The sequence below is a fragment of the Urocitellus parryii genome, chromosome 7 (genome assembly GCF_045843805.1).
Source record: "Urocitellus parryii isolate mUroPar1 chromosome 7, mUroPar1.hap1, whole genome shotgun sequence".
In the NCBI taxonomy this organism is placed as follows: Eukaryota; Metazoa; Chordata; class Mammalia; order Rodentia; family Sciuridae; genus Urocitellus; species Urocitellus parryii.
In genome coordinates, this window is record NC_135537.1 from 122512896 (window position 1) to 122527408 (window position 14513).

General features: G+C 35.4%; 1 pseudogene; it reads right to left on the reverse strand.

Annotated features, from left to right (window-relative positions):
• Positions 1-7947: 7947 nt before the first annotated feature.
• Positions 7948-9252, reverse strand: LOC113197198 (pygopus homolog 1 pseudogene; annotated as a pseudogene).
• Between the last annotated feature and the right edge of the window lie 5261 nt (positions 9253-14513).

Sequence of the window (14513 nt, forward strand, 5' to 3'; positions counted from 1 at the left end):
ATGGCTTGAGCCATTCTTTCATCTGGTTTTTCATCTGCTATGCCCCAAAAGGAGCTGGGAGAAAATCCCCTCCTATACTTATACAAGGTAGGGAAGCAGAGGGTGGTGGAGGCCTTCATAGACACAGCATGCTCCTAGAATTGCTCAAAATTAAGTCTCTGTTTGGGCTGGGATTGTGGCTCAGCGGTAGAGTGCTCGCTTAGCACCGGTGGGACCCAGATTTGATTCTCAGCACCACATAAAAAAAATAAAGGCACTGTGTTATGTCCATCTACAAAAAAAAAATATTTTCTCTCTCAAAAAAAAAAGTCTCTGTGATGAAGGAAGTAAAATGCTTTGACACCAGGACACTTCAACTCCCATTGTCAATATCACTAATGAAGATACATCACACTGACTAAAGCCATTCATGATGTAGCTTTCACATGGTAATACTAATCCTTTAAAAAGAATTGATGGAAAAATACTTTGAAAATATTTTGCTATGCAGTGTTTGAACCAGGACACTTGAAAAGGCATAAATAGTGATTGCTAAGTTAATCTTTAAGCGTTAGAATCTATATTAAGTATATTGTAATGTGGACAAGATATCAAGTCATTTATGTCAAATATAACTGATAAAAATACTTTAAACTAAAAATAAGTGTAGATAAATGAAATTGGTATCGTGTGATATATTTTTATACTGTTTTATTTTTTAAATTTTTGGTTCTTGGTATTGAAGTCAGGAGTGCTTCACCACTGAACCATATCCTAAGCTCTTTATTTTTTATTTATGAGGCAGCGCCTCACTATTGCAATTCTTGCTTCAAACTTGCAATTTTTCTGCCTTAGCCTCCTAAGTTGCTGGGATTTAGGTGTGTCCCATGGTGCTCCAATAATTATTTTAAAGCCATAGAATTAAAAATGTGTTATTGAAGTCTGTTCTCAAAAATATTTTCTCAAAAAAAGTTAAAATGTTGGCATAATCCTGCTTTCATTGTATTGAGTACAGACTTAAAAATATTTTGAGGGATCACAGGTTTGGGGGCAAGAACAGCAGAGTCCAAAGGTAAAACTGATAGGGCCAAATTCCTTCTATATTTTTGGTGTGCCAGGGAGATGCCTATGTAAGTTAGTCCTATGATCAAGTTTTAAAGCATATGTCTTCATTACATCATGCCAAATCACCCCACAACTTATATCATTTCAGTGGCCTCATGCTGTACTTTGTGTCTACTTGTCATTACTGGTTGGTACTCAGGTTGGGGGGCAGCTCTGTTCCCTTAGGCATTCATGAGCCCAGAGTTCTTCCATCTCATGCCTTCACCAATCCCCACCCTGGATCTCAGCCCCAGTCTGCATCCCTCAGTAGAAGGGAAGGAACTTGGAGAAACTCACATGAGGGGAATGTATGTGCCTGCTCTACAGGTGGCTCCTCTCAGTCCCACTTCTCTTCCATTGGCCAGACTAGTCATGTGCCCACACATAACACAAGGAAGCTGGGCAGCATGGTGCAGGTGTGTGACCACAGAAAAAGAGCCTGGACATTTATGACATAAGTAGGGAACAGGGAAGAATTCATCTGTACTAAGAGCAGAGGGCTCATCCTGCAGTGTCCTGAGGTCTAAAGATAAATATAGATGTGATGTGAGGATCCTACAATCTAATAAAGGAAAGAATAAAGAGAGTGTTCTCTGGAAGTCTGAGGGATTATCCTAGATTGGGAAGTTGCCTGGAGATGACAGAAATTTAGCTCCATTTTCATAGTAAACCAGATTTGAATACTGCAAGGAGATGGCAGCAGGAAGCACAGAAGCATGTAATTTGTGCACAAGATATATTAAGGAATAAGCAAATTTAAATTCTGTTTTCTTTTTTTTCTTTTGGTACTGGTAATTAAACTCAGGGAACCTAATTACAGAGCCACAACCCCGGCCCTTTTCATTTTTTAATTATGAGAAAGGGTCATTGCTAAGTTATGTAGGGCCATGCTAGATTGCTGAGGCTGGCCTTGAACTTTGAATCCTCCTACTTCAGTCTCCCAAGTGGCTGTGAGAACAGGCATGAGCTACTGAGTTCAGCTTAAATTCTATTATGAAAAGCTGAAAGGCATGGAAAAATGCTCATAATGGATTATCAGAGAAACTGAGAATATCAGATGATCCAAATTTTGTAAAACCGTCTAAATTTAGTTGAACATCTAAAGATGTGTGGGGTGATAATTTTCAAATTCTCTAAAATGATAATATATACAATCACAAGAATTCCATCAACATGTTCTGATGTGGTGTACTGTTCTTTATACCAGCCATAAATACCTGTCGTGTAGACCAGGTATTCTCCACACTTTGTCACCCAGGCCTTGCTGTTCATGTGAGACAGAGTCCTAATGTCTACTTTCTGCCCTGCAATCCAGATCCTTATTCTGGTGCCCAAGAATACTCCTTCCAGCACTGCACTTGGGAAAAGGCCCCTCTTGTTTATAATGTGAAATGATAAAACTGTTTTCCTCCAGATGAAACCACCAAAGCATTGATATTACAGAATTTGGATATGATGTAATAGTAGGCCTCTGAAAAAGTCTAAGTCTTGGCTGACAATCACCAAGCGCCATAGCTCTCATGCCATTTTCTCATGTGGCCACCAGCAGGCAGTGCATGACTGCTTGCCTCCATTGCAGATATTTGCAAGTTTTGCCCTCTACAAAACATGTATAATAATGACAATTTGTCTAATAAACATTCACTTGCTTTTATTCTTCATTAGGATTTGGAAGCTGACAACTCCCTACAAGAAACAAACATAAGGCCATCCACTAGCTGGAAGAGGTATATCTGGACACAGGAAGACGTGAAAAATGATGGATCCACCCCACATCTCTGTTTGGATTTCCCTCCCTCCTCCTTCCATCATGTATAAGCATTCATGTAGAAAACATCTTGTGACAGTTAGATGTGATGTACCATGGATCTCTTTAGTCGTATTGTTCCTTTTATGATGGGAATCTTGATGGGAAGTGATGTGCTACACAGAGACAGAATGTAACTGAAATGATGAGGTCCCACTACAGGTCATCAGCCAGCTTTGTCAAATTGTAGATCCCATGGTTAGCTTGGTTGAGATCTGGCACACACACTGTCTACTATCCCCAAAGAACTAAAGTTTTCTTTTCCCTGGGTAAATTTCACTAAAACTCTTTATATCGTAAAAGAACATCAGATCCGAATGAAATTGGTGATAAGCATTTGAGGGAGAGAGAAGATAATGATTTTAGTCATCAGCACACAACAATTTATCATTCTACATTATATTATAACCCTTGGGTGTCCCACACCAGACAGTGACCTCAGAGCAGAGTCTATGTCTTAGTTCCAATTCTATCTCAAACAGTAGTTGCCAAATACTGAAGAATGAATACATTTACTCGAGACCCAAGGTCTGACAGGTTGGAGAGTATTATTTGAATTTGTTAGTGAAACTATTCTGTAGGATACTTTAATGGTGGATATATGTTTATTTTACATTTGTCTAAACCCATATAATATATAATACTTTGTGCAAAACCATATTATATATAGTACTAAGATTGATTCTTAGTGTAAACTATCAATTGCAATGTATACATCAAATTTTGGGGGAGGTGTTGATAATTGGGGAGATTGTATTTGTGTACAGTAGGAGGTGTGTGGAAAATCTCTGTCTTCTGCTCAGTTTTGCCATAAAAGCAAAAATGTTCTAAAAAATAAATTCTATTTTTTGAAAGTCCTCATGGAGCAACTAAGAGAGATAATAAGATGCAGAAACATCATAAGGAAACTAAAATTAGAGTGACCAAATTATAATCATAAAGAACAGAACTTAAGTTGCAAAAAACATACTCCCAGACAGTGGAAAAACTGAGAAGAGGCCCTTCAATGCAGAGAAAAGATGTAACAAAAGAAACTATGTGAAAGGAGGTTACGGATGCATAGTAGGGAGAAACACAATTGTCCATCTGTTTAGTGATAAATATGCATCACATACAAGGGTGTCATTCCTGCAAGAACTCTACAACAAAAGAAACAGAAGCCATACTGAAAAATACACTAGAGAACTTTTCTAAACTGGCTAAATCAAAACTATGCTTTTATCATTATTTTGATTTCCTCTATTCGTAGTCTTATAGTTTCTGTTCTCCTTTATAGCTTTAAGAGTGTGAGCAGAGGTGGGGTTGTGGCTCAGTGGTAGAGGGCTTGCCTGGCATGTGTGAGGCACTGGGTTCAATTCTCAGCACTGCATATAATAAATGGATAAAATAAAGGTTCATAAACATCAAAAAATATTTTAAAACAAAGTGTGAGCAGTGCAATTTAGTGTGGACTTTTTTGATCATGCCAACTTTAGATTTAAAACAAGTCATTGAAGGGTTGAGGTGGGGTTCAATGATAGAGCCCTAGTCTATCATGTGCAAAGTCCTGGGCTGGATTCCTGGCACTGAAAAATAAATAAATAAATAAATAAATAAGTAAACAAACAAACAAACAAATAAAATTTCATTGTACCTTGGTTTTCTGTTGTGAAAAGAAATTGCTTCTTTGATATATTTAAAAATATTTATGTTGTCTTCTGTGAACTACTTTTGCCCTTTTCCTATTTTCTATTTTCCTGTTGGTGGTTTTGATTTGCTTTCAAAACTGCTATTTTGGTGACTTAGCAAGATGCATGGGGAAGTGGGTGGGGTCACAGAGTCAGAATTTTCGATGGAGGTGATCAGGGTGAAAATCAGTACCCATATGCTAATTAAATCATTCTTTTTATATTTGAAAATGATACTGCTTTGCTCTTGAAAAAGCGTCCATGTTCAAATCTCCTAGTGCACCATTTGGGAAAATAGGTAACTATAACTTCGACATTATTTGAACACACAACCTTCTGATCTGGAGTCAGTTCGCTACAAAGCCACAAAGTCACCAGAGCAAGAGAATTTCAATCTTTTAATACAGGTTCTTTCCTCCTGTGCTTCTCAGTAGCTTCCTCATGCAATTTCTTTGCTTTTTCTATAAATGTTAACTCAATAAGAAAGGGTGTGAAGGGATGCGGTGGAAAGTCGGGTTGGCAGAACCGAGGAGAGGCCACAGAGCGCAGCTGGATGCCCAGGTGTCAGGGCCCATGCTGGCCGAGGGTGCAGTGGCTCCGACAGGTTTCAGGCTGGGGGACCAAGGTCAAGCAGGCAGAGCGGGCTAGACCTCTACTGTGTGAAGGTTCATGTGCTGCGGAGAGCTGGGGACCTAGGGACCTGGGACTTCATCTCACTCTGGATGAAGCCAGATGGCTTGACGTGGAAAGTCACTTTGAAATGCGCAAGGCCGGTCAGCTCCAAGAAGCGAGTATTAAGAGAACCCTGGTGCTCCCATGAGTTCGTGGTCCCACCAAAATAATGAAAGTGGTAAAAACCACTGAGGGCACACTGAAGAAGTAACTTTGTAACTTAGCATAAATATAGAATGTTCTGCATTCTACATAAATACGTTCTGCATAGTTGGCACAGTTTTGCTGGTTTTGTTTGCCAGCTTGTCCTGGAAATCACTTCATATCAGCTCAGTTTTTTCACATCTACATAGTACTCCGTGGTATAGCTTATTCAACTACTTCCCTATAGTTTTGCTTAATACTTTTTCAAGATTAATTCACACTGTCATATGCACGTCATCTCCTTTTTTTCTGAATAATATTCAATTGTAGGAAATAGCACATTTTATTGATTCTTTCTCTAGCTGACAGGCATTTGGATTGTTTCCACTTGGGGATGTTATGAATAATACTTTCATAAACATTCCAGTACATTTAGATAATCCTAAAAAATTTGCATAAAAAATTTCTCATACCTCTTTGACTCCTAAGTTGCTTATGATAAAAATAAGAGAAACTCCATTAAAGAAAGGAAGGAAGGAAGGAAGGAAGGAAGGAAGGAAGGAAGGAAGGAAAAGAAAAGAAAAGAAATAAAAGAAAAAGATAAAGCATAGGTTTCATCAGCAATCCAATACTGCAAAAACAAATTACAGGTGTCACAAACCCTGCCAAGCCAGAGGGGCCAGTAAAGACCTTGAAGTTTCTATTGAGATTCCAGAATAACTAGGTTTTAGAGCAAGGATAAAACTGAATATCAAGAACGAATAAGTGGGACGGTATCAAATTAAAAAGCTTCTTCACAGCAAAGGAAACAATCAAGAATGTGAACAAGGAGCCTACAGAATGGGAGAAAATCTTTACCACAAGCACCTCAGATGGAACATTAGTCTCCAGGATATACAAAGAACTCAAAAAACTTAACACCCGAAACAACATATACATACATATATATATATATATATATATATATATATATATATATATCATACACACACACACACACACATACACACACACACACACATACCAATCAATAAATGGGCAAAGAAACTGAATCAGCACTTCAGAGAAGAAGAGATATGAATTGTCAAAAATATCTGAAAAAATGTTCAACATCTCTAGCAATTAGAGAAATGCAGATTAAAATTACACTGAGATTCTATCTCATTCCAATCAGAATGGAAATTATTGAGAATATAAGTAGTAATAAATATTGGCAAGGATGTGGGGGAAAAGTTTCACTCATATATTGCTAGTAAGCAGTATGGAGTTTCCTCAGAACACTTGGAATGAAACCACCATTTGATCCAATTATCCTACTCCCTGGCTTATACCTAAAGGAGGACTTAAAATCAGCATATCACAGTGGTGCAGCCACATTAATATTTATAGCAACTCAACTGACAATGAAATGGATGGAACTGAAGAATATCATCCTAAATAAAATAAGCCAATCTCAAACAATCAAAGTACGAATGTTCTCTCTGATATGTCGATGCTAACCCACATCAAGAGAGGATGGGGAGGGTAGAAGAGAAATTCATTGGATTAGACACTGAGGGAGTGGGGCGGTGGGAATAGGAAAGGAGTGGAATGACTCAGGTGTAACTTTCCTATCCTTCTATATGAACATATGACCAATGTTAACTCCACATCATGCACAACCACAAGAACAGGATCCTAATTAGAATATGTTATGCTCCATGTATGTATACATCAAAATATACAGTACTGACATGTGCATCTAAAAATAAAAAAATAAAATAAATAAGAATATAGATTGGAAAAACACTATTAATCAATTTAATATTTATAGAACATTACATCTAAATGCTGAATTTTTGAGTGAAAATTCTTATTTCCACATTATTATCAAAAGACTGAAGAGCATTAACCAAAATCAACAAGAGGGTGGGCCATAAGTTAAGCCTAAACAAATTTCTAATGATTGAAATAATACACTGGAATTAAACTAGATTTCAATTTATACTTGGTAAATAAGAAATCCCACAAATGTTTTGAAATTAACCAACATACTTCTAAATAAGCAAAGATCTGATAAAACTGTGGCAGTGGAGTTTAGAAAATATTTTTAACTGAATGAAAAAATATAACATGTCAAAATCTATAAGCAGAAAAAATAGCTCAAAATGGATTGTAAGCCTATAAATAAATTTTAAAACTATAAAATTTTTAGAATAAATTATAAATTAAAAAATGTAGGTAAATATTTCTTACCTAGGCCCCTAAGGATATGACCTGTAAAAAAGAAGTGATAATTGATATCTATCAAAAATTTAAAAGTCTGCTCTTTAGAAATGCCGCTAAGAAAATTAAAAGGAAAACTAAAGACAGAGTATTTACAACATAAATATATGTTAGAGGATTTCTATCTAAACTATATTAAGAATATTTACAACTCAACAATACTAATTACCCCATTCATTTTTTCCTTTATTCCTCCACACACATCATTTTGACTTAGAGATCAATGAAAACAAAAGTTGCACTAGTAAGGAAATAATATATTAATAAAAACTGAAAGGTAATGTTTTTGTGTGTGCATTCAAAAAAATATAAAACATTAAATTCTGTATCACTGAACCTCTATAATACACAGACAGAAAAAATTACTTTAGTTACCAATGCCTGTGACTAAGCATCATTGCCCACTGCAAGTGGACCAAAAGTTTCTCTAGTGGGCATTAACTAGACATCTTCATCTTCCATACAGGTAGCACAGCCCCAGACTGCTTCTGCAGGCAGTAGGCCATACACTCTTTCAATTATTCCAGTACAGGTTTGATGAAACCATTTATGAGGAGAGGCCTCACATAAGATGGCATCCTGATCATCAGCCACTTCGTTTGTACAAATTCCACAAGGATACAGTGGGTTGAAGATGAATGCTCATGACAGTTTAGATGGAGACAGCACTTATTGCAGTTTTTGGTGGTACAAGCATCTACTGCTCCTCTAGGTGTCCTGGCTTGTTCTGGGTCCCATTTACAAGGCTGTTATTTGTAGCTTAAGTGCTACTCAAATGGCTATTTTCTTGATTTACTGAATTGTTTTAACATTTTTAAATTCAATGTTACTCTAAGTCACTATATCCTCCATATTCAAGTGAGTGGGATGAAGAGGTGAATTTTGATTGGTGATTTGGGTTCCTCCTTGACTAAAGTCTTGTTTTGGGAGGTGGTGCTTTTGCCTGACCAAAAGTATTTGGGGATAAAACAAAGAATGATTAGACTCTAGTGGAGAAGTAAATTTTGAATTATTCCCAGGAATAAAATTAGATACCAAATCAGAATTAGATACTTGGCTAGCATTCTGTGGAGGAATCTGAGGCTTTCAGAGGATTTTGTCTAAATATCGATTAGGCATGTTAACATTCTTAGTACATTATTATAAAATGGATTTCCCAAACTTGAATTATTGTGTGACCAAAATTTTACAGCATGAGGTGGATTAAAACCCATGCCCATAGGATTCTGAGGAAATGGATGTGGCTGATTCCTGAGTAAGGATCACAATATGGGGAAGAAATTCTTGGGGGCAACATGAGGTGACATTCTGAATGCCATTTAGCTTCCAAAGGCACATCAGGGCTGAGACACTGATGTGATGAAGATTGTGGTGTAGGAAAGAGTGTTATAGTTGTCGTCAAATGGATTAGCAGTAACTAGATCACCAAGGGTTTGGATTTGGTGGAGGAACATACTCAGACAATGGAGGAACGGGTTCCTAAGTATTTGCCTTTTATTTTTTCTTATGTAGGCTTCCGAGTGGTACAACTGGACCTCCTAACCCATCCAGTCCACTACTGCCACCTCAAACTCTCTTCAGAGAAATGGGGTCCTTCTCCTGTTCTGCTGGCATTACAGAACACGAGGCATGACTTCTACCACCCACCCCAGGATGCGGGGATCAGTCTCTTTGCTGTGAAAGGCAGCGGCTTCTTTCCTTGATGGTGTGCTGAAGCTGTGAGGTGCGACCTAAGGTTGCAGGGATGTGGACCCTAATCACCTATGTCTTGAAGTGAGCAAAAGATTTAAACATGTACTTAACAAAAGACAGAGAAATGACCATCAATTACATGAAAAATATTGAAAGCCATCATCAGGGAAATGCAAATTGAAGCCACTGTGAAGCACTACTATACACATTAGGAAAACGAAAAATTCCAAGATGATGATACCATTAGTGGTCAAGGCTAGGAGTGATTGGAAATTTTATATTTTGCTGCTGGTTTGCAAAATGGTATAGACACTTACACAAGTTGGCAGTGTCTTATAAAAGTTATACATACCATTTACTCTATGACCCAGCAGTTCAAAACCTACAAATTTATGCAATATAAATGAAAATATCTACACAAAAATTTGTACATGAATGTTCATATCAGATTTATTCATAATAGCCCCAAACTGAAAACAACTGAAATTTCTACAATGGGTGAATAAATTGTGGTTCATTAATGTGATGGGATGTTACTTAGCAATAAAAGAGAATGAAATACTGACATACACTGCAAGAATTAAACTCAAAACTGGTGAATGAAAAGGTAGAATCAGAAAAATAAAACCTGTATAATTCCATTTATGTGAAAGCCTAGGGAAAAAAATCCTAATCTATATTGAAAACAGTCAGGTCTATGGTTTCTTGGAGACACAAGTGGCAGAATTATCTGGGAAAAGATTAGAAATAGTTGTGGGTAATACATGTTCATTGTTTTGGTTTTGTTTATACAGGTGTATAAATTTTCCCAAACCACCAGAATGTGAAGTTAAGATGCGTACAACTTATCGTGTATGTCTTAATAAAGGTGAAAAGAACAACTGAGCTCAGCTAAATATGTACTTATGAAGATATATACAATGTTAAACATAAATCTGAGCAAAAATAAATGTTGAAATCAATTATCTACACTTTCATCCCAAGAAGCTACAAACAGAACAATGAATCATATCTAAATAGTATAAAATGAAAGAACATAAATTAATGAAAAAAACTTACTGTATAATTGTTCTGAGATGATTTGAAAAGATTAATAAAATATTAAATGCCTATAAAACCTAAACACACAAAAAGAAAGTACATAAATATTAGCAATATGAGGACTGAAAAGGGGAATATTACTTTGAATCATACAGATACTAATACTTTAATAAGAAAATATCATAAACTACTTAAAGCCCCAAATTATATTATTTGATAAAATATGGACAAATTACAAATTAGCAAAAAACTTACATAGGTATAGAATATTTTAATAGTCCTATATATTAAAAATAATTAGATTTATAACTTAAATATTTTCACAAAGAAAACTCCTAGCTCATTTATGTCAACTATAATACCAATAATATTAATCTTATATAATCTTTTACAGAGAACCAAAACCAAATAAAACAAGAAAGAAAACATAAAAAATTAAATAAATCTAAATTCATTTTATGAGTCCATTATAATCTGAAACAAACTCTGGTAAAGCTATTACATGATAGGAAACAGTACTGAAACATCCCATGGTACCCCACAGAGTTGTACAAATTTTATGCCTCAGTTAAATTTAAAAATTTTTTTAAACCAAAAAAGAAAACTTATAAGACCACATGGACAAACACAAAACCCTATATAAAAGTACAAAATTTGGGGCTAGGGTTGTGGCTCAATGGTTGAGTGTTCACCTAGCCTGTGCACGGCCCTGGAGTCGATCCCCAGCACTACCCAAAAATAAATAAAATAAAGGTACAAAAAAAGCATAAAATTTGACAAATCTTATTCAAAAGTATATAAAAAAGATAACACATAATGCCTGAATGGAATCTAATTCAAGAATGTGACATTGCTTTACTAATCCCAAAAGAAGTCCATATAACTGGTCACTGTAGTGTATATCTGTTAATCCCAGCCACTTGAGTGACTAAGGCAGAAGGATTCAAACTTTGAGGCCAGCCTCAGCTATGTCAAGAAAACTTGTTTTCAAAAAGGGTTGGAGTTATAGCTTAATGTTAGAGTGCCCCTGGGTTTAATCCCAATAGCACAAAAAAAAATTCATATAGACAAATTTTGAGGATATTATACTAAGTGAAATAAGCCTAATCACAAAAAGACAAACACTGTATGATTCTCCTTATATTAGGAAACAAAAAAGTATTCATATTTGTAAAGACAGATAGTAGAATGGTGGTTTCCAGGGGCTGGGAAGTGGAGTAGAGAATGGTGAATTGCTGTTTAATGGGTGGTGAGCTTTGGTTTTACAAGATGAAAAGAGTTCTGGGCATGGATGGTAGTAATGGATACACAACAATTTGGATATTATTAACACCAGTGAATTGTATATAAAATAATGGTTAAGGTATCAAATTTTAATGTTATGTGCATCTCACCACAATTTAAGGAAATAAAAAAATCAAATTCATGTAATTCAATCACATTAACAGAAGAGAAGAATCATTCCCAGAGTTACAAAACAGCATTTAATGAAATTCAACATCTGTCCATGATAATAAACCTCAGAAAACTAGGATTTAAAGACACTTCCTTAATGTAATAGACATTATCTAAAATTTACCTCATATCACACTGATGAAAAAATATTTAGTTTTTCTTTAGATTTGGAGAAAAAGGCAAAGATGTCTATCTATTCTTTCTACTTCTGGAGATCCTAGATACTAGCCAGTACAATAAAAAAAATGGTATAAAGATTATAAAGGATTAAGCTTTTTTTCTATGTATACATATGCTATCTGTGATAATGTAAAAACTGAAACATAGAAAGTCCAAAAGAGTGAACAAACTATTATAATTAAGAAATTAATTTAGCAAGGTAACTGGTTATACGGCTGCCTTTTTAAAAACGTACATATATACACATACATGCAGAATATATTTGTTATGTATATTGCAGCAACAATCAAAAATGAAATTTTAAAAATAGCATTTAAAATATCAAAAACATCAATTCTAACTGACCCAAAAAATCTACAACTGAAAATATAGCAAAACTTCTGAAACTGAAAAAACTGAAAACATTCTACATAACAAAAAAATTAATGATAGTAAAATATCTACAATAAATGAAATTTAAGCATGCCCATAAGATGAAAGTGTCAAAATTGTTACTTTTACATTACCAATTAAAATCCCAGGTTGTTGTTGGTGGGATGATTTGTTTAAAAATAATTCAGAAATTGATTATGAAAATGCCAATGACCTAGAATAGTAGTCATGATTTTGAACAAGAAGAAAAAAATCAGAAAACATATACTACCAGTTTTCATTAAGAATTGATATTGGTACAATGCTAAACAAAATAAAACACTGGAACAGGATAGCTTAGAAGACCATCACATATATGATGGTTTATCATACATGTTCCAATACAACTCAAGTGAAGAAGATGTGTTTTCAATGAAAATGATGTTAAACAAATTTTATATTTATATATAAAAATGTCAATTTGTTCTCAACTCACATGTACATAAAAATTATTTATTATGGATCACAAATATTAAAGTGAAAAGTAAAATAGTAGATATGTGGAAGAAAATGTAGGACAAGCTAGGACAAGATTTCTCAAACTGGGCATAAAAGAGCACTTACAATTTAAAAAAAAAAGAAAAAATACTCAATCAAAATAAAAACTTCTATTCTTTCAAAGAATATCATTAAGAGAGTGAAAAGCAAGCTGTGTGGGGAGATGCTATTTGTAACACAAATATCTAAAAGATACCTTGCATCCAGAATAAAGTATCCTACAAATGAAAAGGAAGTCATAGTTACTTGGGTTAAAGAGGGAGTTTATAAAACCAATAAGAGCCTAAAAGGCTCAACATTATTAGTGACTGACGATATGTAAATTAGACCTATAATGAGATACTAGTATACACTAGAACCAGGATGTTATAGTTTGGATCTTGAATATTCCCCTATAGGGCAATATGTTAAAGGTTTGGTACCCAGGCTGTTGCTACTGGGGTCTTGGTAGAAGATCCCTAGATCAGTAAAGGAGTGTCCTTGAAAGAGCCTACAAGACCAGGGCCTCTTCCCCTCCTTCTCCTAGGTCATGATACAAACAAGTTTGCTCCACTTAATGCTATGCTCCCTGGTCCCAGGCCCAAAGCAGCAGAGCCCATCAATCATAGACTGGAACCTCCAAATCTATGAGACAAAAAAAAAAAAAAAAAAAAAAAAAAAAAACCTTTTCTTTTTGTAAGTTCTCTCAAGCATTTCATTATGGGAAGAGAAAGGAACTAACACATCAGCTTTGGCTCCTTACCACTCCACTAAAACTGCCAAGTCATGGAAATGACAATATCATCCCTATCCCCTTACTCAAAGGACACTCTTCAGTCCTTATGACATTTTAATGTGCTAACTATGCTTCTCTTAGTGAAAGGCTTTCCCCAAGTCAGGGTTGGAAGGTAGGGCTTAGGTTTGGTGAGGATTAGAAGGCAGAAAGGAACAAACTAACTGAGTTAGCATCAGGCTGCATCAACTGCCTAGCAGAGGGGATTACAAGTAGTTATTTCAGGGTTTGAAACTCAAACTTCTCAATGAGAAACTGGCTATATCCAAGTACATTAACTATACTTAAAAGAGGTAAGCCTCTTAGTAAATGTTAATAGATTTCACTATTAAAGCTCAATCCAAAAGGGCACTTTTAAACACAAAATGAAATTATTCATTTATAATGGGAGACAGTGATATCACTTATTAAATAAGCCTTTTCCAAATTAAATGCGTACTTATCCACTGTGGGAGGAGGTATTTGATCTTTACTACTAATGAAGTGTAGTTCATAATGTCCTGATCTTTCTGGATATAATGGTTCATGTTTTGTTAAGAGATTTTCGTATTAGGGGCACAGCCTTTGGGTTCTCATTTTGACTACAGACCTTTCCTACTATTCACAGAACTTCCAAGCACTCATTCAGGGACTTGGAAGCTTGTGGCTGTTTCCTCCGTCATGCAAGGTTTTGAGATTGCACACAGGCCCACCTTCCAACATACTCCTTTTGCCATTATGACCTTTCGTTTGGTGCCACATTGAAAGTGAAACTCTTTCTGTAGAACAACTTTCTGAGGTTGTGGTCTTCAGATGCACAATCTAGAAACAAGTTTCAGATGTTTTT